Consider the following 20,278-nt stretch of genomic DNA (forward strand, 5'->3'; position numbering starts at 1 on the left):
CCAGCAAGGAGAGAGGGAGAGGTTGAGGAAGACTCCATCCAGCAGCAGCACAACGGCGTGGTGGTGAAGGAGGAGCGTGGCAATCCTGCAGGGCTTCGCCAAGCACCTACGGGAGAGGAGGAGGTGTCACGGGAGGGAGGGAGGCGCCAAGGGCTCAGGTATGGATGCCCTCCCTCTCCTCCACTATATATAGGGGCAAGGGAGAGGGGGGAGGCGCAGCCTTGCCCCTTACTCCAAGAAAGGGGTGCGGCCAAGAGGGGGGGAGGAGTCCATCCTCCCCAAGGCACCTCGGAGGTGCCTTCCCCCTTTAGGACTCCTCCCTCTAGGGTTCCCTAGGCGCATGGGCCTCTTGGGGCTGGTGCCCTTGGCCCATGTAGGCCAAGACGCACCCCCTAAAGCCCATGTGGCCCCCCGGGGTAGGTGGCCCCACCCGGTGGGCCCCCGGGACCCTTCCGGTGGTCCCGGTACAATACCGATGACCCCGAAACTTGTCCCGATGGCCGAAACAGGACTTCCTATATATAAATCTTTACCTCCGGACCATTCCGGAACTCCTCGTGACGTCCGGGATCTCATCCGGGACTCCGAACAACATTCAGTAACCACATACAAGCTTCCTTTATAACCCTAGCGTCATCGAACCTTAAGTGTGTAGACCCTACGGGTTCGGGAGACATGTAGACATGACCGAGACGTTCTCCGGTCAATAACCAACAGCGGGATCTGGATACCCATGTTGGCTCCCACATGTTCCACGATGATCTCATCGGATGAACCACGATGTCAAGGACTCAATCGATCCCGTATACAATTCCCTTTGTCTAGCGGTATGGTACTTGCCCGAGATTCGATCGTCGGTATACCGATACCTTGTTCAATCTCGTTACCGGCAAGTCTCTTTACTCGTTCCGTAACACATCATCCCGTGATCAACTCCTTGATCACATTGTGCACATTATGATGATGTCCTACCGAGTGGGCCCAGAGATACCTCTCCGTTTACACGGAGTGACAAAATCCCAATCTCGATTCGTGCCAACCCAACAGACACTTTCAGAGATACCCGTAGTGTACCTTTATAGCCACCCAGTTATGTTGTGACGTTTGGCACACCCAAAGCACTCCTACGGTATCCGGGAGTTGCACAATCTCATGGTCTAAGGAAATGATACTTGACATTAGAAAAGCTTTAGCATACGAACTACATGATCTTGTGCTAGGCTTAGGATTGGGTCTTGTCCATCACATCATTCTCCTAATGATGTGATCCCGTTATCAACGACATCCAATGTCCATGGTCAGGAAACCGTAACCATCTATTGATTAACGAGCTAGTCAACTAGAGGCTTACTAGGGACATGGTGTTGTCTATGTATCCACACATGTATCTGAGTTTCCTATCAATACAATTCTAGCATGGATAATAAACGATTATCATGAACAAGGAAATATAATAATAATCAATTTATTATTGCCTCTAGGGCATATTTCCAACAGTCTCCCACTTGCACTAGAGTCAATATTCTAGTTCACATCGATATGTGATTAACACTCAAGGTCACATCCCCATGTGACTAACACCCAAAGAGTTTACTAGAGTCAATAATCTAGTTCACATTTACCATGTGATTAACACTCGATGAGTTCTGGGTTTGATCATGTTATGCTTGTGAGAGAGGTTATAGTCAACGGGTCTGAACCTTTCAGATCCGTGTGTGCTTTACAAATCTCTATGCCATCTCCTAGATGCAGCTACCACGTTCTATTTGGAGCTATTCCAAATAATTGTTCTACTTGGAGCTATTCTAAATTGTTGCTCCATTATACGTATCCGGTATCTCTACTCAGAGCTATCCGGATAGGTGTTAAGCTTGCATCGACGTAACCCTTTACGACGAACTCTTTTACCACCTCCATAATTGAGAAAATTCCTTAGTCCACTAGTTACTAAGGATAACTTTGACCGCTGTCCTGTGATCCATTCTTGGATCACTCTTGTACCCCTTGACTGACTCATGGTAAAGCACACTTCAGGTGCGGTACACAGCATAGCATACTGTAGAGCCTATGTCTTAAGCATAGGGGACGACCTTCGTTCCTTTCTCTCTATTCTGCCATGGTCGAGCTTTAAGTCTTAACTTCATACCTTACAACTCAGGCAAGAACTCCTTCTTTGACTGATCCATCTTGAACACCTTCAAGATCACGTCAAGGCATGTGCTCACGTCAAGATCACGTCGGTATACCGATACCTTGTTCAATCTCGTTACCGGCAAGTCTCTTTACTCGTTCCGTAACACATCATCCCGTGATCAACCCCTTGGTCACATTGTGCACATTATGATGATGTCCTACCGAGTGGGCCCAGAGATACCTCTCCGTTTACACGGAGTGACAAAATCCCAATCTCGATTCGTGCCAACCCAACAGACACTTTCAGAGATACCCGTAGTGTACCTTTATAGCCACCCAGTTACGTTGTGACGTTTGGCACACCCAAAGCACTCCTACGGTATCCGGGAGTTGCACAATCTCATGGTCTAAGGAAATGATACTTGACATTAGAAAAGCTTTAGCATACGAACTACATGATCTTGTGCTAGGCTTAGGATTGGGTCTTGTCCATCACATCATTCTCCTAATGATGTGATCCCGTTATCAACGACATCCAATGTCCATGGTCAGGAAACCGTAACCATCTATTGATTAACGAGCTAGTCAACTAGAGGCTTACTAGGGACATGGTGTTGTCTATGTATCCACACATGTATCTGAGTTTCCTATAAATACAATTCTAGCATGGATAATAAACGATTATCATGAACAAGGAAATATAATAATAATCAATTTATTATTGCCTCTAGGGCATATTTCCAACAGTCTCCCACTTGCACTAGAGTCAATAATCTAGTTCACATCGATATGTGATTAACACTCAAGGTCACATCCCCATGTGACTAACACCCAAAGAGTTTACTAGAGTCAATAATCTAGTTCACATTTACCATGTGATTAACACTCGATGAGTTCTGGGTTTGATCATGTTATGCTTGTGAGAGAGGTTATAGTCAACGGGTCTGAACCTTTCAGATCCGTGTGTGCTTTACAAATCTCTATGTCATCTCCTAGATGCAGCTACCACGTTCTATTTGGAGCTATTCCAAATAACTGTTCTACTTGGAGCTATTCTAAATTGTTGCTCCATTATACGTATCCGGTATCTCTACTCAGAGCTATCCGGATAGGTGTTAAGCTTGCATCGACGTAAACCTTTACGACGAACTCTTTTACCACCTCCATAATTGAGAAAATTCCTTAGTCCACTAGTTACTAAGGATAACTTTGACCGCTGTCCTGTGATCCATTCTTGGATCACTCTTGTACCCCTTGACTGACTCATGGTAAAGCACACTTCAGGTGCGATACACAGCATAGCATACTGTAGAGCCTATGTCTTAAGCATAGGGGACAACCTTCGTTCCTTTCTCTCTATTCTGCCATGGTCGAGCTTTAAGTCTTAACTTCATACCTTACAACTCAGGCAAGAACTCCTTCTTTGACTGATCCATCTTGAACACCTTCAAGATCACGTCAAGGCATGTGCTCATTTGAAAGTACTATTAAGCGTTTTGATCTATCCTTATAGATCTTGATGCTCAATGTTCAAGTAGCTTAATCCAGGTTTTCCATTGAAAACACTTTCCAAATAACCCTATATGCTTTCCAGAAATTCTACGTCATTTCTGATCATTAATATGTCAACAACATATACTCATCAGAAATTCTATAGTGCTCCCACTCACTTCTTTGGAAATACAAGTTTCTCATAAACTTTGTATACACCAAAATCTTTGATCATCATCAAAGCATACATTCCAACTCCGAGATGCTCACTCCAGTCCTCAGAAGGATTGCTGGAGCTTTGCATACTTATTAGCATATTTCAGGATAGACAAAACCTTCCGGTTGTATCACATACAACCTTTCCTCAAAAATCGTCGAGGAAACAATGTTTTGACATCCTATCTGCAAGATTTCATAAATAATGCAGTAATTGCTAATATAATTCCAACAGACTCTTAGCATCGCTACGAGTGAGAAAGTCTCATCGTAGTCAACTCCTTGAACTTGTCGAAAAACATCTTAACGACAAGTCGAGCTTTCTCAATGGTGACACTTACCATCATTGTCTGTCTTCCTTTCAAAATCCATATGTACCTAACAGCCTTACGACCATCAAGTAGTTCTTCCAAAGTCTACACTTTGTTTTCATACATGGATCCTATCTCGGATTTTATGGCTTCTAATCATTTGTCAGAATTTGGGCCCACCATCGCTTCTCCATAGCTCGTAGGTTCATTGTTGTCTAGCAACATGACTTCCAAGACAGGATTACGTACCACTCTGAAGTAGTACGCATCCTTGTCATCCCACGAGGTTTGGTAGTGACTCGATCCGAAGTTTCATGATCACTATCATAAGCTTCCACTTCAGTTGGTGTACGTGCCACAGGAACAACTTCCTGTGCCCTGCTACACACTTGTTGAAGTGACGGTTCAATAACCTCATCAAGTCTCCACCATCCTCCCACTCAATTCTTTCGAGAGAAACTTTTCCTCGAGAAAGGACCCGATTCTAGAAACAATCCCTTATTGCTTTCGGATCTGAGATAGGAGGTATACCCAACTGTTTTGGGTGTCCTATGAAGATGCATTTTATCCGCTTTGGGTTCGAGCTTATCAACCTGAAACTTTTTCACATAAGCGTCGCAGCCCCAAACCTTTAAGAAATGACAGCATAGGTTTCTCTAAACCATAGTTCAAATGGTGTCATCTCAACGGAATTATGTGGTGCCCTATTTAAAGTGAATGTGGTTGTCTCTAATGCCTAACCCATGAACGATCATGGTATGCACCATATCCAATAGGGTGCAACTATGACGTTTGGACACACCATCACACTATGGTGTTCCAGGCTGTATCAGTTGTGAAACAATTTCCACAATGTCTTAGTTCTGTGCCAAACTCGTGATTCAGATATTCATCTCTATGATCATATCATAGATCTTTTATCCTCTTGTCACGATGATCTTTCAACTTCACACTGAAATTACTTGAACCTTTCAATAATTCAGACTCGTGATTCATCAAGTAAATATACTCAACATCTACTCGAATCATCTGTGAAGTAAGAACATAACGATATTCACTGCATGCCTCAGCACTCATTGGACTGCACACATCAAAATGTGTTACTTCCAACAAGTTGCTATCTTGTTCCATCTTACTGAAAACGAGGCTTTTCAGTCATCTTGCCCATGTGGTATGATTTGCATGTCCCAAGTGATTCAAAATCAAGTGAGTCAAAACGGTCCATTTGCATGGAGTTTCTTCATGCATATACACCAATAGACATGGTTTGCATGTCTCAAACTTTTCAAAAACGAGTGAGTCCAAAGATCCATCAACATGGAGCTTCTTCATGCGTTTTGTACCATTATGACTTACATGGCAGTGCCACAAGTAAGTGGTACTATCATTACTATCTTATATCTTTTGGCATGAAAATGTGTATCACTACGATCGAGATTCAATAAACCACTCAGGTTTAATACTAATCTTGATGGTAGAGGGAACGTGCGATGGTTGATTACATCAAACTTGGAAACACTTCCAACATATATCGTCAGCTCACCTTTAGCTAGTCTCCGTTTATTCCGTAGCCTTTTGTTTCGAGTTACTAACACTTAGCAACCGAACCGGTATCTAATACCCTGGTGCTACTAGGAGTACTAGCAAAGTACACATTAACATAATGTATATCCAATATACTTCTATCGACCTTGCCAGCCTTCTTATCTACCAAGTATCTAGGGTAATTCTGCTCTAGTGGTTGTTCCCCTTATTACAGAAGCACTTAGTCTCGGGTTTGGGTTTTACCTTGGGTTTCTTCACTAGAGCAGCAGCTGATTTGCCGTTTCATGAAGTATCCCTTCTTGCCCTTGCCCTTCTTGAAACTAGTGGTTTCACCATCCATCAACAATTGATGCTCCTTCTTGATTTCTACTTTCGCGGTGTCAAACATCGCGAATACCTCAAGGATCATCATATCTATCCCTGATATGTTATAGTTCATCACGAAGCTCTAACAGCTTGGTGGCAATGACTTTGGATAAACATCACTATCTTATCTAGAAGATCAACTCCCACTCGATTCAAGCGATTGTTGCACTCAGACAATCTGAGCACAAGCTCAACGATTGAGCTTTTCTCCGTTAGTTTGCAGTTTAAGAAAATCGTCTGAGGTCTTATACCTCTTGACGTGGGCACGAGCCTGAAATCCCAATTTCAGCCCTCGAAACATCTCATATGTTCCGCGACGTTTCAAAAGCGTCTTTGGTGCCTCAACTCTAAACCGTTTAACTGAACTATCACGTAGTTATCAAAACGTGTATGTCCGATGTTCGCAACAACCACAGACAACGTTCGAGGTTCAGCACACTGAGCAGTGCATTAAGGACATAAGCCTTCTATGAAGCAATGAGGACAATCCTCAGTTTACGGACCTAGTCCGCATAATTGCTACTATCAACTTTCAACTAATTTTTCTCTAGGAACATATCTAAACAGTAGAACTATAGCGTGAGCTACGACATAATTTGCAAAAACCTTTTGACTATGTTCAGGATAATTAAGTTCATCTTATGAACTCCCACTCAGATAGACATCCCTCTGGTCATCTAAGTGATTACATGATCCGAGTCAAACTAGGCCGTGTCCGATCATCACGTGAGATGGACTAGTCATCATCGGTGAACATCTTCATGTTGATCGTATCTTCTATACGACTCATGTTCGACCTTTCGGTCTCCGTGTTCCGAGGCCATGTCTGTACATGCTAGGCTCGTCAAGTTAACCCTAAGTGTTTTGCATGTGTTCCGAGGCCATGTCTGTACATGCTAGGCTCGTCAACAACCGTTGTATTTGAACGTCTGAATAAAACACCCGATCATCACGTGATGTTTTGAAACAGCAAACTGTCGCAACGGTGCACAGTTAGGGGAGAACACTTCTTGAAATTGTTGTAAGGGATCATCTTATTTACTACCGTCGTTCTAAGCAAATAAGATGTATAAACATGATAAACATCACATGCAATCAAATAGTGACATGATATGGCCATCATCACTTTGCTCCTTTTGATCTCCATCTTCGGGGCTCCATGATCATCATCGTCACTGGCATGACACCATGATCTCCATCATCATGATCTCCATCATCGTGTCTTCATGAAGTTGCCTCGCCAACTATTACTTCTACTACTATGGCTAACGGTTAGCAATAAAGTAAAGTAATTACATGACGTTTAAGTTGACACGCAGGTCACAAATAAATAAAGACAACTCCTATGGCTCCTGCCGGTTGTCATACTCATCGACATGCAAGTCGTGATTCCTATTACAAGAACATGATCAATCTCATACATCACATATATCATTCATCACATCCTTTTTGGCCATATCACATCACATAGCATACCCTGCAAAAACAAGTTAGACGTCCTCTAATTGTTGTTTGCATGTTTTACGTGGCTGCTATGGGTTTCTAGCAAGAACGTTTCTTACCTACGCATGAACCACAACGTGATATGCCAATTGCTATTTACCCTTCACAAGGACCCTTTTCATCGAATCCGATCCGACTAAAGTGGGAGAGACAGACACCCGCCAGCCACCTTATGCAACTAGTGCATGATTGTCGGTGGAACCGGTCTGACGTAAGCGTACGTGTAAGGTTGGTCCGGGCCGCTTCATCCCACGATGCCGCCGAATCAAGATAAGACTAGTAACGGCAAGCATATTGAACAATATCGACGCCCACAACTACTTTGTGTTCTACTCGTGCAAAGAATCTACGCAATAGACCTAGCTCATGATGCCACTGTTGGGGAATGTAGCAGGAATTCAAAATTTTCCTACGTGTCACCAAGATCTATCTATGGAGAGACCAGCAACGAGTAGAAAGAGAGTGCATCTACATACCCTTGTAGATCGCTAAGCAGAAGCGTTCAAGTGAACGGGGTTGATGGAGTCGTACTCGTCGTGATTCAGATCACCGATGATCCTAGTGCCGAACGGACGGCACCTCCGTGTTCAACACACGTACAGCTCGACGATGTCTCCCACGCCTTGATCCAGCAAGGAGAGAGGGAGAGGTTGAGGAAGACTCCATCCAGCAGCAGCACAACGGCGTGGTGGTGAAGGAGGAGCGTGGCAATCCTGCAGGGCTTCGCCAAGGACCTACGGGAGAGGAGGAGGTGTCACGGGAGGGAGGGAGGCGCCAAGGGCTCAGGTATGGATTCCCTCCCTCTCCTCCACTATATATAGGGGCAAGGGAGAGGGGGGAGGCGCAGCCTTGCCCCTTACTCCAAGAAAGGGGTGCGGCCAAGAGGGGGGGAGGAGTCCATCCTCCCCAAGGCACCTCGGAGGTGCCTTCCCCCTTTAGCACTCCTCCCTCTAGGGTTCCCTAGGCGCATGGGCCTCTTGGGGCTGGTGCCCTTGGCCCATGTAGGCCAAGGCGCACCCCCTACAGCCCATGTGGCCCCCCGGGGCAGGTGGCCCCACCCGGTGGGCCCCCGGGACCCTTCCGGTGGTCCCGGTACAATACCGATGACCCCGAAACTTGTCCCGATGGCCGAAACAGGACTTCCTATATATAAATCTTTACCTCCGGACCATTCCGGAACTCCTCGTGACGTCCGGGATCTCATCCGGGACTCCGAACAACATTCGGTAACCACATACAAGCTTCCTTTATAACCCTAGCGTCATCGAACCTTAAGTGTGTAGACCCTACGGGTTCGGGAGACATGTAGACATGACCGAGACGTTCTCCGGTCAATAACCAACAGCGGGATCTGGATACCCATGTTGGCTCCCACATGTTCCACGATGATCTCATCGGATGAACCACGATGTCAAGGACTCAATCGATCCCGTATACAATTCCCTTTGTCTAGCGGTATGGTACTTGATGGGGTTATGTACCTAGGGTAGGGTCACAGACCTGTCCCAAGTAACTTACCCTAGGACATCCCTAGAAGAGGTCGCCTTCCAGTCGACCAACGAGGACTCACTCGACCAACGAGGACACACTCGACTGGCCTGAAGGACTCGACCACGAAGACTCACTCGACCACCAGGAGGTCAAGAGGCACTCTGCACCGCAACGGTCTTTAATTAAGTAGACTTTATGATAGTAAAGGCACTTTATGTGGGGCGTTACCAGTAACGCCCCAGACTTAACTCACCTTAAACCTTCTCCTACGTGGGCTGGCTGGGGTCCTGGCGCACTCTATATAAGCCACCCCCCTCCACAGGCAGAAGGGTTCGGCACCTTGTAATCCATACATTCATAATCCACTCGACCGCCTCCGGGCTCCGAGACGTAGGGCTGTTACTTCTTCCGAGAAGGGCCTGAACTCGTACATCCTTTGTGCTTACAACCTCTCCATAGCTAGGACCTTGCCTCTCCATACCTACCCTCCACTCTACTGTCAGGCTTAGAACCACGACAGTTGGCGCCCACCATGGGGCAGGTGTTTTAGCGATTTTGTGGAGAAGTTGCGATTCTTCCGAGTATTTTCATCATGGTGTCTGCTGGAGTTTTGATCGAGGGTCAAGAGATCCGTCTCGGCACTCTCACCTTCATCGCCGACGACTCCGCATGGCTCCAAGAGGCTCCACTCGACGTAGATGCGCTCCCCGTCCGCGGTGCGACGCATTTTCGCGCATGTGTCCGCGGCGTTCTGCTGCGGCAACCATCGACCCAGTATCGGTCAGTTCCTCCGTCTTCCACCCTCCCGGTCTCCCGCCAGCGCAAGCGCTCAGGCCGGTCGAGGCTTCAGCGATGGGTGAGTCACGCGGTGGCTCGCCAGTCGGCTACTACACAAGTTGCGGCAATCGAGCCCAACGAATCTCTCTACGGCTTGTTCGATCAGTCGACTGGCTCCGGAGAGACTGCATCCGAGTGCGGAAGCAGTGATCCAGCGGCGGAAATCTTGATGGTCGACAGGCCCCATAGCCCTCCCGGCTTCGCCCGCGGTGGTGGAGCAGGTGACGGCGGCGACCCTGCTCGAGGTTACGAAGAGTACCAGCACGAGCCACTCGACTCTCTGCAAAGAGAAGAGCTTCGCCGCAGGAACGAGGATCCCCTGCGTATTCCCATCGCAGGAGAAACCCCCGAGGCTCGTGCCTTGGAGGAGGCGCGTCTGGCCAATTTGGCCGAGCGCACTCGACTGGAGAACCTTCAGCGAGCACTCGACGAACGCGCGCGGCAACGAGTTCCCGACACCAGTCGACGTCAACTCTTCCCGCCGACTCAGGTATATCGAACCCCAATTCAGAATTTAGCAGCTGCGACCCGTATAGCAGAATCCATTCAGCCTTCGCAGTCAGAAGCTGGCAGAGGTTTGCTGCAGATCAGGGATCTACTCCGGGCAGCAGGAGATCAGAATTCAGCCGTGTCTCAGTCGCGCAACAGAATTCACAGTAGATCTGTCACTGTGAATACGGTTCAGTCGGCTCACAGCCCCAGGTCGCCTCCGCGGCGCGAAGGGCGTGAGTATCGGCGAGATCAATATGGCGACAGACTCGACCGAGATGATAGGCGTCGAGTGCCCTATTCCCCTCCGAGGGGTGGGTCTTACGCTCCTCGGCAGCCAGATGATAGGCGTCAATACAGTACAGGGCGTAGGGTTCCAGTTGACCCCAGGGAGCCAGGCTTCGACGCGCGATCCATTATCGTGCAAGGGTTGGTCGACCGGAACAGAGCCCATCGTGGTGCACTCGACAGAGAAGTGCCCACGAGCAGTCGAGTACATGTTTCTGGTCCTGAATGTTTCAGCAGAGCTATCAGAGCCGCTGTTATTCCCCCCAATTTCAGGTTGGCCACAGGAGTCAGCAAGTTCACTGGTGAGTCTAAGCCTGAAACTTGGCTTGAAGACTACCGAGTGGCAGTTCAGATCGGTGGTGGGAACGACGAGGTGGCCATGAAACATTTGCCCCTCATGTTGGAAGGTTCTGCCAGGGCATGGTTGACCCAATTACCTCCTAGCAGCATTTACACTTGGGAAGATCTGTCCCGAGTGTTCGTCAGAACGTTCGAAGGGACTTGCAAGCGACCAGCGGGATTGACAGAGTTGCAAGTCTGCGTGCAGAAAACCAATGAGACTCTCAGAGAGTATATTCAGAGGTGGATCACTTTGCACCACACTGTGGAAAATGTCTCTGACCATCAGGCAGTATGCGCCTTCAAAGATGGTGTCAAGAACAGAGAACTGAGCTTGAAATTTGGTCGAACCGGTGACATGACCTTGAGTCGGATGATGGAGATTGCTACCAAGTACGCCAACGGCGAAGAAGAAGACCGACTCCGAAGCGGCAAACACAAGCCGAGTCAGTCGGAAAAAGGAAATTCCAGTCGGAAACAGAAGCGGAAGGCTGAACCGGCAGCTCCTGGAGAGGCTCTGGCCGTGACTCAAGGAAAGTCTAAGGGGAAACCAAAAGGATCCTGGAACCCTAAGAAGGTAAAGGATAAAGAAGGGAACGACGTGATGGATATGCCGTGCCACATCCACACGAAGAAAGATGAAGAGGGGAATATAATTTACCCAAAGCACACCACTCGTCAGTGTCGACTCCTGATCCAGCAGTTTCAGGGAAAACAGTCTAAAGACAAGGAGAAGGAGTCGGACAAAGCCGAAGACAAAGAGGACAGTGAGGAAGGATATCCGCATATCAACTCCACTCTGATGATCTTCGCAGATGTGGAAAGCAGAAGTCGACTGAAAGTAATTAACCGGGAGGTTAACATGGTTGCCCCAGCGAAGGCGAATTATCTGAAGTGGTCTCAAACACCCATCACATTCGACCAATCTGATCACCCGACTCATATTGCCACCCCTGGGAGGCAAGCGTTGGTGGTCGATCCAGTTGTCGAAGGCACTCGACTGACAAAGGTGCTGATGGACGATGGAAGTGGGCTGAATCTGTTATATGCAGACACGTTGAAAGGTATGGGCATTCCGATGTCCCGACTAAGCACTAGTAACATGAGCTTCCATGGAGTTATACCAGGGAAGAAGGCCGAGTCACTCGGCCAGATAGCTTTGGACGTAGTGTTTGGCGATTCAAAGCATTTTCGCAAAGAAAAGTTGATGTTTGAGGTCGTGGATTTTCAAAGTGCATATCATGCCATTTTGGGGAGACCAGCCTATGCACGGTTCATGGCTCGACCATGTTACGTATACCTCAAATTGAAGATGCCCGGTCCCAAAGGTGTGATCACTGTCACCGGAGATAGGAAAAAGGCAGAGGAGTGCTTTCAGAAGGGCTCCAAAATTGCCGATTCCCAAGTGACAGCGGTCGAGTTCGAAGAATACAAGCAAAACGCAGATCCGAGTGACTTGCTGCGGTTCAAGAAGCCCGCCACAGAATCTGCATTCCAGTCGTCCGGTGAGACGAAGCCTGTTCACATACACCCGACCGACCCCGAAGCAGCTCCGACCCGCATCTCCACAACACTCGACCCAAAATAGGAAGAAGCGCTCATCCAGTTCCTCCGTGAGAACTGGGACATTTTTGCATGGAAGCCCGCTGACATGCCAGGTGTTCCCAGGGGACTGGCTGAGCATCGCCTAAGAGTCGACAAGTCTGCAAAGCCAGTCAAAGAACATCTTCGGCGGTCCGCCATCCAGAAGAGAAAGGCCATTGGTGAAGAAGTGGCTCGACTGTTGGCGGCAGGATTTATCCGAGAGATATTCCACTCCGAGTGGCTCGCTAATGTCGTCATGGTTCCTAAGAAGGACAAGTCGCTCCGAATGTGCATTGATTTCAAGCACATCAACCGGGCCTGCCCGAAAGATCACTTTCCTCTTCCTCGCATAGATCAAATTGTTGACTCGACCGCGGGATGCGAGAGGTTGTCTTTTTTAGATGCTTACTCCGGGTACCACCAGATCCGTCTGTATGGGCCCGATGAAGTAAAAACAGCTTTCATCACTCCATTCGGGTGCTTCTGCTATATCACCATGCCATTCGGCCTCAAGAATGCCGGAGCCACGTTTATGCGAATGATTCAGAAGTGTCTACTCACTCAAATCAGTCGGAATGTGGAAGCTTATATGGATGATATTGTTGTCAAGTCACGAAAAGGTTCCGACCTGCTCGCCGACCTCGCCGAAACATTTGCCAACCTCAGAAGGTATGATATCAAGCTCAATCCATCAAAGTGCACATTTGGAGTTCCTGGTGGCAAGTTACTCGGTTTTCTCGTTTCCGAACGGGGAATCGACGCCAACCCAGAAAAGATTGGCACTATTCTCCGAATGAAACGCCTTGTGCGAGTGCACGATGTCCAGAAGCTTACTGGATGCTTGGCTGCATTAAGTCGATTCATCTCGCGACTCGGTGAAAAGGCATTGCCTCTTTACCGACTGATGAAGAAGGCTGACAAGTTCGAGTGGACTCCAGAAGCTGATGCAGCGTTTGCCGAGCTAAAAGCTCTGCTCTCCACCCAGCCGGTGCTTGCTGCTCCAATCAGCAAAGAGCCTCTGTTGCTCTACATCGCAGCCACAGGACAAGTCGTCAGTACTGTGCTAACGGTCGAGCGGGAAGAAGAAGGAAAAGCTCTCAAAGTTCAGCGCCCAGTGTATTATTTGTCTGAAGTCTTGACTCCATCCAAGCAGAGATATCCTCATTATCAGAAGCTTGTGTATGGAATATACATGACCACAAAGAAGGTTGCTCATTATTTCTCTGACCATTCAATCACAGTCGTCAGCGACGCTCCACTATCAGAGATTTTGCACAACAGAGATGCAACTGGTCGAGTGGCCAAATGGGCGATTGAACTTCTTCCCCTTGATATCAAGTTTGAGGCAAAGAAAGCCATTAAGTCCCAGGCAATAGCAGATTTCCTCGCCTAGTGGATCGAACAGCAGCAGCCGACTGAAGTTCACTCGGAGCATTGGACCATGTTTTTCGATGGTTCTAAGATGTTGAATGGTTCCGGTGCTGGGGTTGTCCTGGTTTCCCCCAGAGGAGATAAGCTCAGATATGTGCTCCAGATTCACTTTGATTCCTCCAACAATGAGGCAGAATATGAGGCCCTCCTATATGGGTTGCGCATGGCCATTTCACTCGGCGTCCGTCGCCTAATGGTCTATGGTGACTCGGATTTAGTGGTCAATCAGGTGATGAAAGAGTGGGACGTGAGAAGCCCAGCCATGACTGGATACTGCAGTGCAGTGAGGAAGCTGGAGAAAAAGTTCGAGGGGTTGGAACTCCATCATATACCCCGACTGAAAAATCAAGCAGCTGATGATCTAGCAAAGATAGGTTCCAAGAGAGAAGCCATTCCGAGTGGTGTGTTCTTGGAGCATATACATACTCCGTCAGTCAAAGTAGATCCTTTCACCGAAGAAACTCCGCAGCCCAAGAGTGCCACTGATCCGACTGAAGTTGAAGTCCCAGCGGTGGTCGACTTGATCATGGAGGTTTTGGTAGTCATTCCCGACTGGACGATTCCGTATGTCGCATATATCTTGAGGAAAGAGCTTCCGAAGGATGAGGAAGAGGCTCGACAGATCGTCCGTCGATCTAAGGCCTTTACTGTCATCAAAGGACAATTATACAGAGAGAGCGCGACTGGAGTCGGTCAGAAGTGCATAACACCAGAAGAAGGTCGACTCATCCTCAACGATATTCACTCGGGGACCTGTGGTCATCATGCGTCCTCTCGGACCATCGTGGCCAAAGCATACCGAGCCGGATTTTACTGGCCCAAGGCGAATGAGATGGCAAAGGAGATAGTAGATAAGTGCGAAGGATGTCAGTTCTACTCGAATATGTCGCACAAGCCTGCGTCAGCTTTGAAGACCATCCCACTCGTCTGGCCTTTTGCAGTTTGGGGGCTGGACATGATCGGTCCTTTGAGAACAGGACGAAGTGGCTTCACGCATGTACTGGTGGCAGTCGACAAGTTCACCAAGTGGATCGAAGCTAAACCAATCAAGAGCCTCGACACCGGTACTGCTGTTAGCTTCATCAGGGAACTAGTATTCAGATATGGAGTCCCGCACAGCATCATTACGGATAATGGGTCGAACTTTGACTCAGAGGAATTCAGAACCTTCTGCAACTCCCAGGGCACACGGGTCGACTACGCATCAGTCGCCCATCCACAGTCGAATGGACAAGCAGAGCGAGCTAATGGACTGATTCTCAAGGGACTGAAGCCGCGACTGATGCGTGATCTCAAACACGCGGCTGGAGCTTGGGTCGACGAACTTCCATCTGTACTCTGGGGACTGCGGACCACGCCCAATCGGTCGACCGGAAGAACTCCATTCTTCTTGGTCTATGGAGCTGAAGCAGTCTTGCCGAGTGATCTTCTCCATAATGCTCCTCGAGTCGAAATATACAACGAAGTAGAAGCTGAACAAGCGCGGCAGGACGCAGTCGACCTTTTAGAGGAAGAAAGGGAGATGGCTCTGATCCGGTCGACCATCTACCAACAAGATCTGCGCCGTTTCCACGCCCGAAATGTGAGAGGTCGAGCCTTCCAGGAAGGGGATTTGGTTCTCCGAGTGGATCAGCACAAACCACACAAACTTGCTCCTTCTTGGGAAGGCCCTTTCATCGTCACCAAGGTTCTCCACAATGGGGCATACCGTCTTTACAACGTCGAGCATAATATCGACGAGCCCCGAGCTTGGAACGCGGAGCTACTCCGCCCGTTTTACACTTAAGTTTTATCACTCGGATGAGCTGCAATAAAGAACTTCTGTAATTCATGGGTTTAGAAATAATTGTGTCAGCACTTTTTATTTTTGTCCACATAAAAACTCCCCCTCAGTGGGTGGCTTAGCCGCGAATCCGTTTCGCCTAAGTTTATAAAAATCCTACCGAGTGGTAAGCCAGCCTTCCACTCGGGGGCTTAGCCGCGAATCCGTTTCGCCTAAGTTTATCAAAATCCTACCGAGTGGTAAGCAAGCCTTCCACTCGGAGGCTTAGCTGCAGCCTCGTGCTCGCCTAAGTTACAAAAATCCTACCGAGTGAAGAGCAATCCTCTCACTCGGGGGCTTAGCTGCAGTCCAAGCACTCGCCTAAGTTTATCAAAATCCTACCGAGTGGTAAGCCAGCCTTCCACTCGGAGGCTTAGCTGCAGCCTCGTGCTCGCCTAAGTTATAAAAATCCTACCGAGTGAAGAGCGATCCTCTCACTCGGGGGCTTAGCTGCAGTCCAAGCACTCGCCTAAGTTTATCAAAATCCTACCGAGTGGTAAGCCAGCCTTCCACTCGGAGGCTTAGCTGCAGCCTCGTGCTCGCCTAAGTTATAAAAATCCTACCGAGTGAAGAGCGACCCTCTCACTCGGAGGCTTAGCTGCAGTCCAAGCGCTCGCCTAAGCACAGGCACCTTGCTTTGAACCTGCAAAGGACATTTTGAGCCGAAGGCAATCATATTCAAGCGTCAAATTCAAGTTTGAATCGATGTCTAAAGGAACCGAAAGTGCTCAGGCGTCAAGCCTGTTAAAGTTTGTCGGATACAATTCCACTCGGCATACCGAGGCAAATTTAAAAGAGTCGAGCCAGAAGAAGTTTTTTACCCCTCCTGTGGAGGGCTGGAAGGTGCAACAAATTCATCAAGGTCAATTCCGTCGGCGATCCGAGTGGCAGCTGCAAGGAAAGTCTCCATAAAGGACCTGAAGTCGTGCTTCTTGGTATTGGCCACCCGAAGAGCCGCCAGCTTCTCCTCTCGTGCATCTTTGCAGTGGACTCGGGCCAGACACAGAGCGACATCTGCACCACACCGAGCCGAGGACTTCTTCCATTCCTGCACTCGACCAGGGATCGTGTTCAAGCGGGCCATTAGTGACTCAAGGTCATTCTGAAGTGTCTCCTCAGGCCAGAGCGTCGAGTCGATGCGAGATGTGGCGGCCTTCAGCCTTGCGAGATAATCCACGACAGCTGCAACGCGAGACTCCAGTCGGAAAATATCCATGGCAACCTCGTCATTCACCGGAGAATTGACAGGGTCAAGGTTTGGCTCCAGTCGGCTGGTTTCTTCTTCAAAGTTTTGACAAAATTCTGCAAGGGTGATCACTAAGTCAAGGGGATAGTCGAATGGAAGAAGCCACAGTTGGAAATATTTGCCAAACATGGAGGTTTACCTTCGAGCATAAGAAACAGCTTCTTGGCAAAGCCACTCAGGAAGGCCTCCAGTTTAGTCTTCTTCTCAGTCAATTTGCTGACTTGGTCGGTCAAGGCAGCTTTGTCAGTTCTCAGTCGACTGACTTCTTTGTTGGCAATCCCAAGAGCAGTTTTCAGGTTGGTATTGTCTTGTTCGAGCTTGGTGACTGAAGCTAACTTCTCGTCAGCAAGCTTGATCTTCTCAGCTAGCTCAAGGTCTTTCTTCTGCTGGGCCTCCCTTACCTTACCTGCAAGACACAGCAAGATAAGATGTTGAAACAATCAAGAGGAAAAGCAGTCGTCAAGGTCTCACCAAACATACCTTCAGTCTCCTCCTTTGCCTTTGTCAGCTTCTCCTGAACCAGCTTCAAGCTCAGCTCGACTTGAGTATGCTTCTGTTCCAGTTCTGAGTAGCGAGTCACAAGATCACAAGAGTTCTGCGAAGAACCAATCGACTAAATGTCAAAAATAATTCACTTCCGAGTGAAAAGGGAAACACACACGTTTCTAAGACTACAGCCGAACACAAGCATTCGACCGTAGTCTCGGGGACTACACCCAGTGGGTGCACTCAGCGTGCCCCCACTAATCCTGTTGAAGACAAAGTCGACCAGTCGACCTCAAAAAAAAACAGTGTGCGAGACGCATTCTCTAAGACTGTGATCAACTGCAAGCAGTCGACCACAGTCTCGGGGACTACACCCAGTGGGTGCACTCAGCGTGCCCCCACCGGTTTGCGAAATCCAGTCGACCAGTCGACTGACAAAAAGATTGACATCATAAAACCTAAGGCCGACTGCCAGCAGTCGACCTTAGCCTTGGGGACTACACCCAGCGGGTGCACTCAGCGTGCCCCCGCTGACACAGAGTTTATTCGACACACTCAGTGGGTGACTAATATAAATCCCGGAAAAGAAAAGTTTTTGGTAGCATATCCAACAGAGCAAGCAGCAGTCGACTGACCTGGACATTGCTTTGGAGGGCAGAGCTGGCGTCATAAGCTGCCTGGCTCGCATCCCGGATGGTCTTCAGCTGCTCCATCATGAGTCCCGCCTGGCGTATTGCCTCCTTCGCTGCGCCAGCTTGGTCCTCTGGGACGTGGTGAGTCGTGAAGAGGGAGGGCGGCTGAGCACTCGTCAGTGGACTCGCGAAGGACACCGTGTGTCGAGTGGTGTTCCCTTCCTCCACAGTCAGAGTGTCAGGCGCTGTCGCATCCTGAGGCACCTTGCTAGCGGGCGTTTTCCGACTCTTCCTGCGTGCCAGCAGTTCTTCATCCTCGTCGTCGTCAGGAAGATCGATAACAGTATGGGGCGAAACTGCGAAGAAGAATCAGGATCAGAAGTTGCGAGTTAATCGACTAAAAACGGTTTTAAGAATACAGTACCTGGGTTCGAAGTTGCCGCATCCTCCATCTCGTGGTCATCGGCCCGGGCCGAAGTCTCAGAGGTAGCAGCACTACAACTCCAAAGGATCAGTCGACTAACCTCAGCGTCGATCAAAGATAAAGTTCGCACAAGAATAAGAAAATATGAGCAACACAATTACCCTGAAATGGTGGGGATGGACACCTTCATCTTCGGCAGGAGCTTGGTCGGCTTCGATGAGGCCGCCCTGGGCTGCTTCGGCGCCTTTTCAGTCGGCGCCGGAGAGGTGGTCCGGGGGCGCTTGGTCGACTGGGTGGCGGTCGCAACCCCCTTACCACGTTCGGTCGAAGGGTCGTGGACAAGCTTCGACCGCCTTTCTGAGCGCGGTGGAACGACCTCCTCTTCCTCTTCTTCCTCGTCCTCGATGTCATCTTCATCACCTTCATCATCATCATCGTCGTCATCATCCCCTGCAGCATCCGAGTCCCATTCCTCCTCTTCCTGGCTCTCGCCCCCGCTCGCCTCGCCCCCGCTCGCCTCGCCCCCGCTCGCCTCGCCTTCCTCAGTCGAAGCTTGTGCCCCATTGGGCATCGAGTACAGCTCGGTGAAGGCCTAGCAGTCGCCCAAACAAGGATCAGTCGACCAGTCGACAGGGTTAGCAGAAATGAATACGACAAGGACACAATGGAAAGCAGAGCAAGTGCACCTTGTTTGGGATGCTGTTGTGGTCGAGTGGAGGAATCCTTCTGGCTCCGCGCGGGTTGTCCCTGTTTCCGGTAACGGCTGCCATCCATCTTTCCAGAGTGACATCGTCGACTTCTTCTGGATGGACTCTAGTCTCGTCTTCGGGCCCACAGTACAACCACATGCAGTGGCTCCTGAACTGGAGAGGCTGGATGCGACGCTTGAGGAAAACCTCCAGGAGGTCCATGCCTGTCACACCGTCCCGAACCAGCTGCACCACGCGCTCCATCAACATCTTCACGTCGGCTTTCTCCTCCGGAATCAGCTTCAGAGGGGAGGGCTTGTTCACTCGGTCCATGGTAAACGGAGGGAGTCCACTCGACTGCCCTGGCGTCGACTGGACCTGGCAGTAGAACCAAGTCGACTGCCAGCCTCTGACGGACTCGGGGAAGGACATGGGCGGGAAGGTGCTATTATTCCTCACCTGAATTCCCAAGCCCCCACACATTTGGACGACTCGGGTCTTCTCGTCACCTGGGCTCGCCTTCTTCACGGTCTGAGAGCGACACGTGAAGATACATTTGAACAAGCCCCAGTGCGGTCGACAGCCCAAGAGACCCTCACACATGGACACGAATGCAGCGAGATAGGCAATGGAGTTTGGAGTAAAGTGATGGAGCTGCGCTCCAAAGAAATTCAAGAAACCACGGAAGAAAATGCTTGGTGGCAAGGAAAACCCCCGATCGACATGAGTGGCCAGAAGCACACACTCACCCTCTTCTGGCTGTGGCTGCCACTCCTTCCCCGGCAACCTCGCAGCTCCGTGAGGGATCAAGCCCTCGTTGGCCATGTCGAGGAGGTCCTTCTCCGTGATGGTCGACTGGATCCAGTCGCCTTGGACCCAGCCTTTCGGCAGGCGGGATCTGGACGAGGATCCTCTGCGGCTGGTGGATCTCCCCTTCGCCTTCTCCGATGCCGAC

The 20,278-nt window shown here is 49.3% G+C and overlaps 1 long non-coding RNA gene across 1 annotated transcript; it reads right to left on the reverse strand.

Moving 5' to 3' along the window:
- Positions 1-17,442: 17,442 nt before the first annotated feature.
- Positions 17,443-18,273, reverse strand: LOC123058433 (uncharacterized). Its single transcript, XR_006427198.1, has 3 exons — positions 18,214-18,273; positions 17,573-17,687; positions 17,443-17,498 (listed from the first exon to the last, which is right to left on the reverse strand). It is a non-coding gene; the product is annotated as an uncharacterized lncRNA (long non-coding RNA).
- Between the last annotated feature and the right edge of the window lie 2,005 nt (positions 18,274-20,278).

This window comes from Triticum aestivum, chromosome 3A (assembly GCF_018294505.1).
Source record: "Triticum aestivum cultivar Chinese Spring chromosome 3A, IWGSC CS RefSeq v2.1, whole genome shotgun sequence".
Classification (NCBI taxonomy): Eukaryota; Viridiplantae; Streptophyta; class Magnoliopsida; order Poales; family Poaceae; genus Triticum; species Triticum aestivum.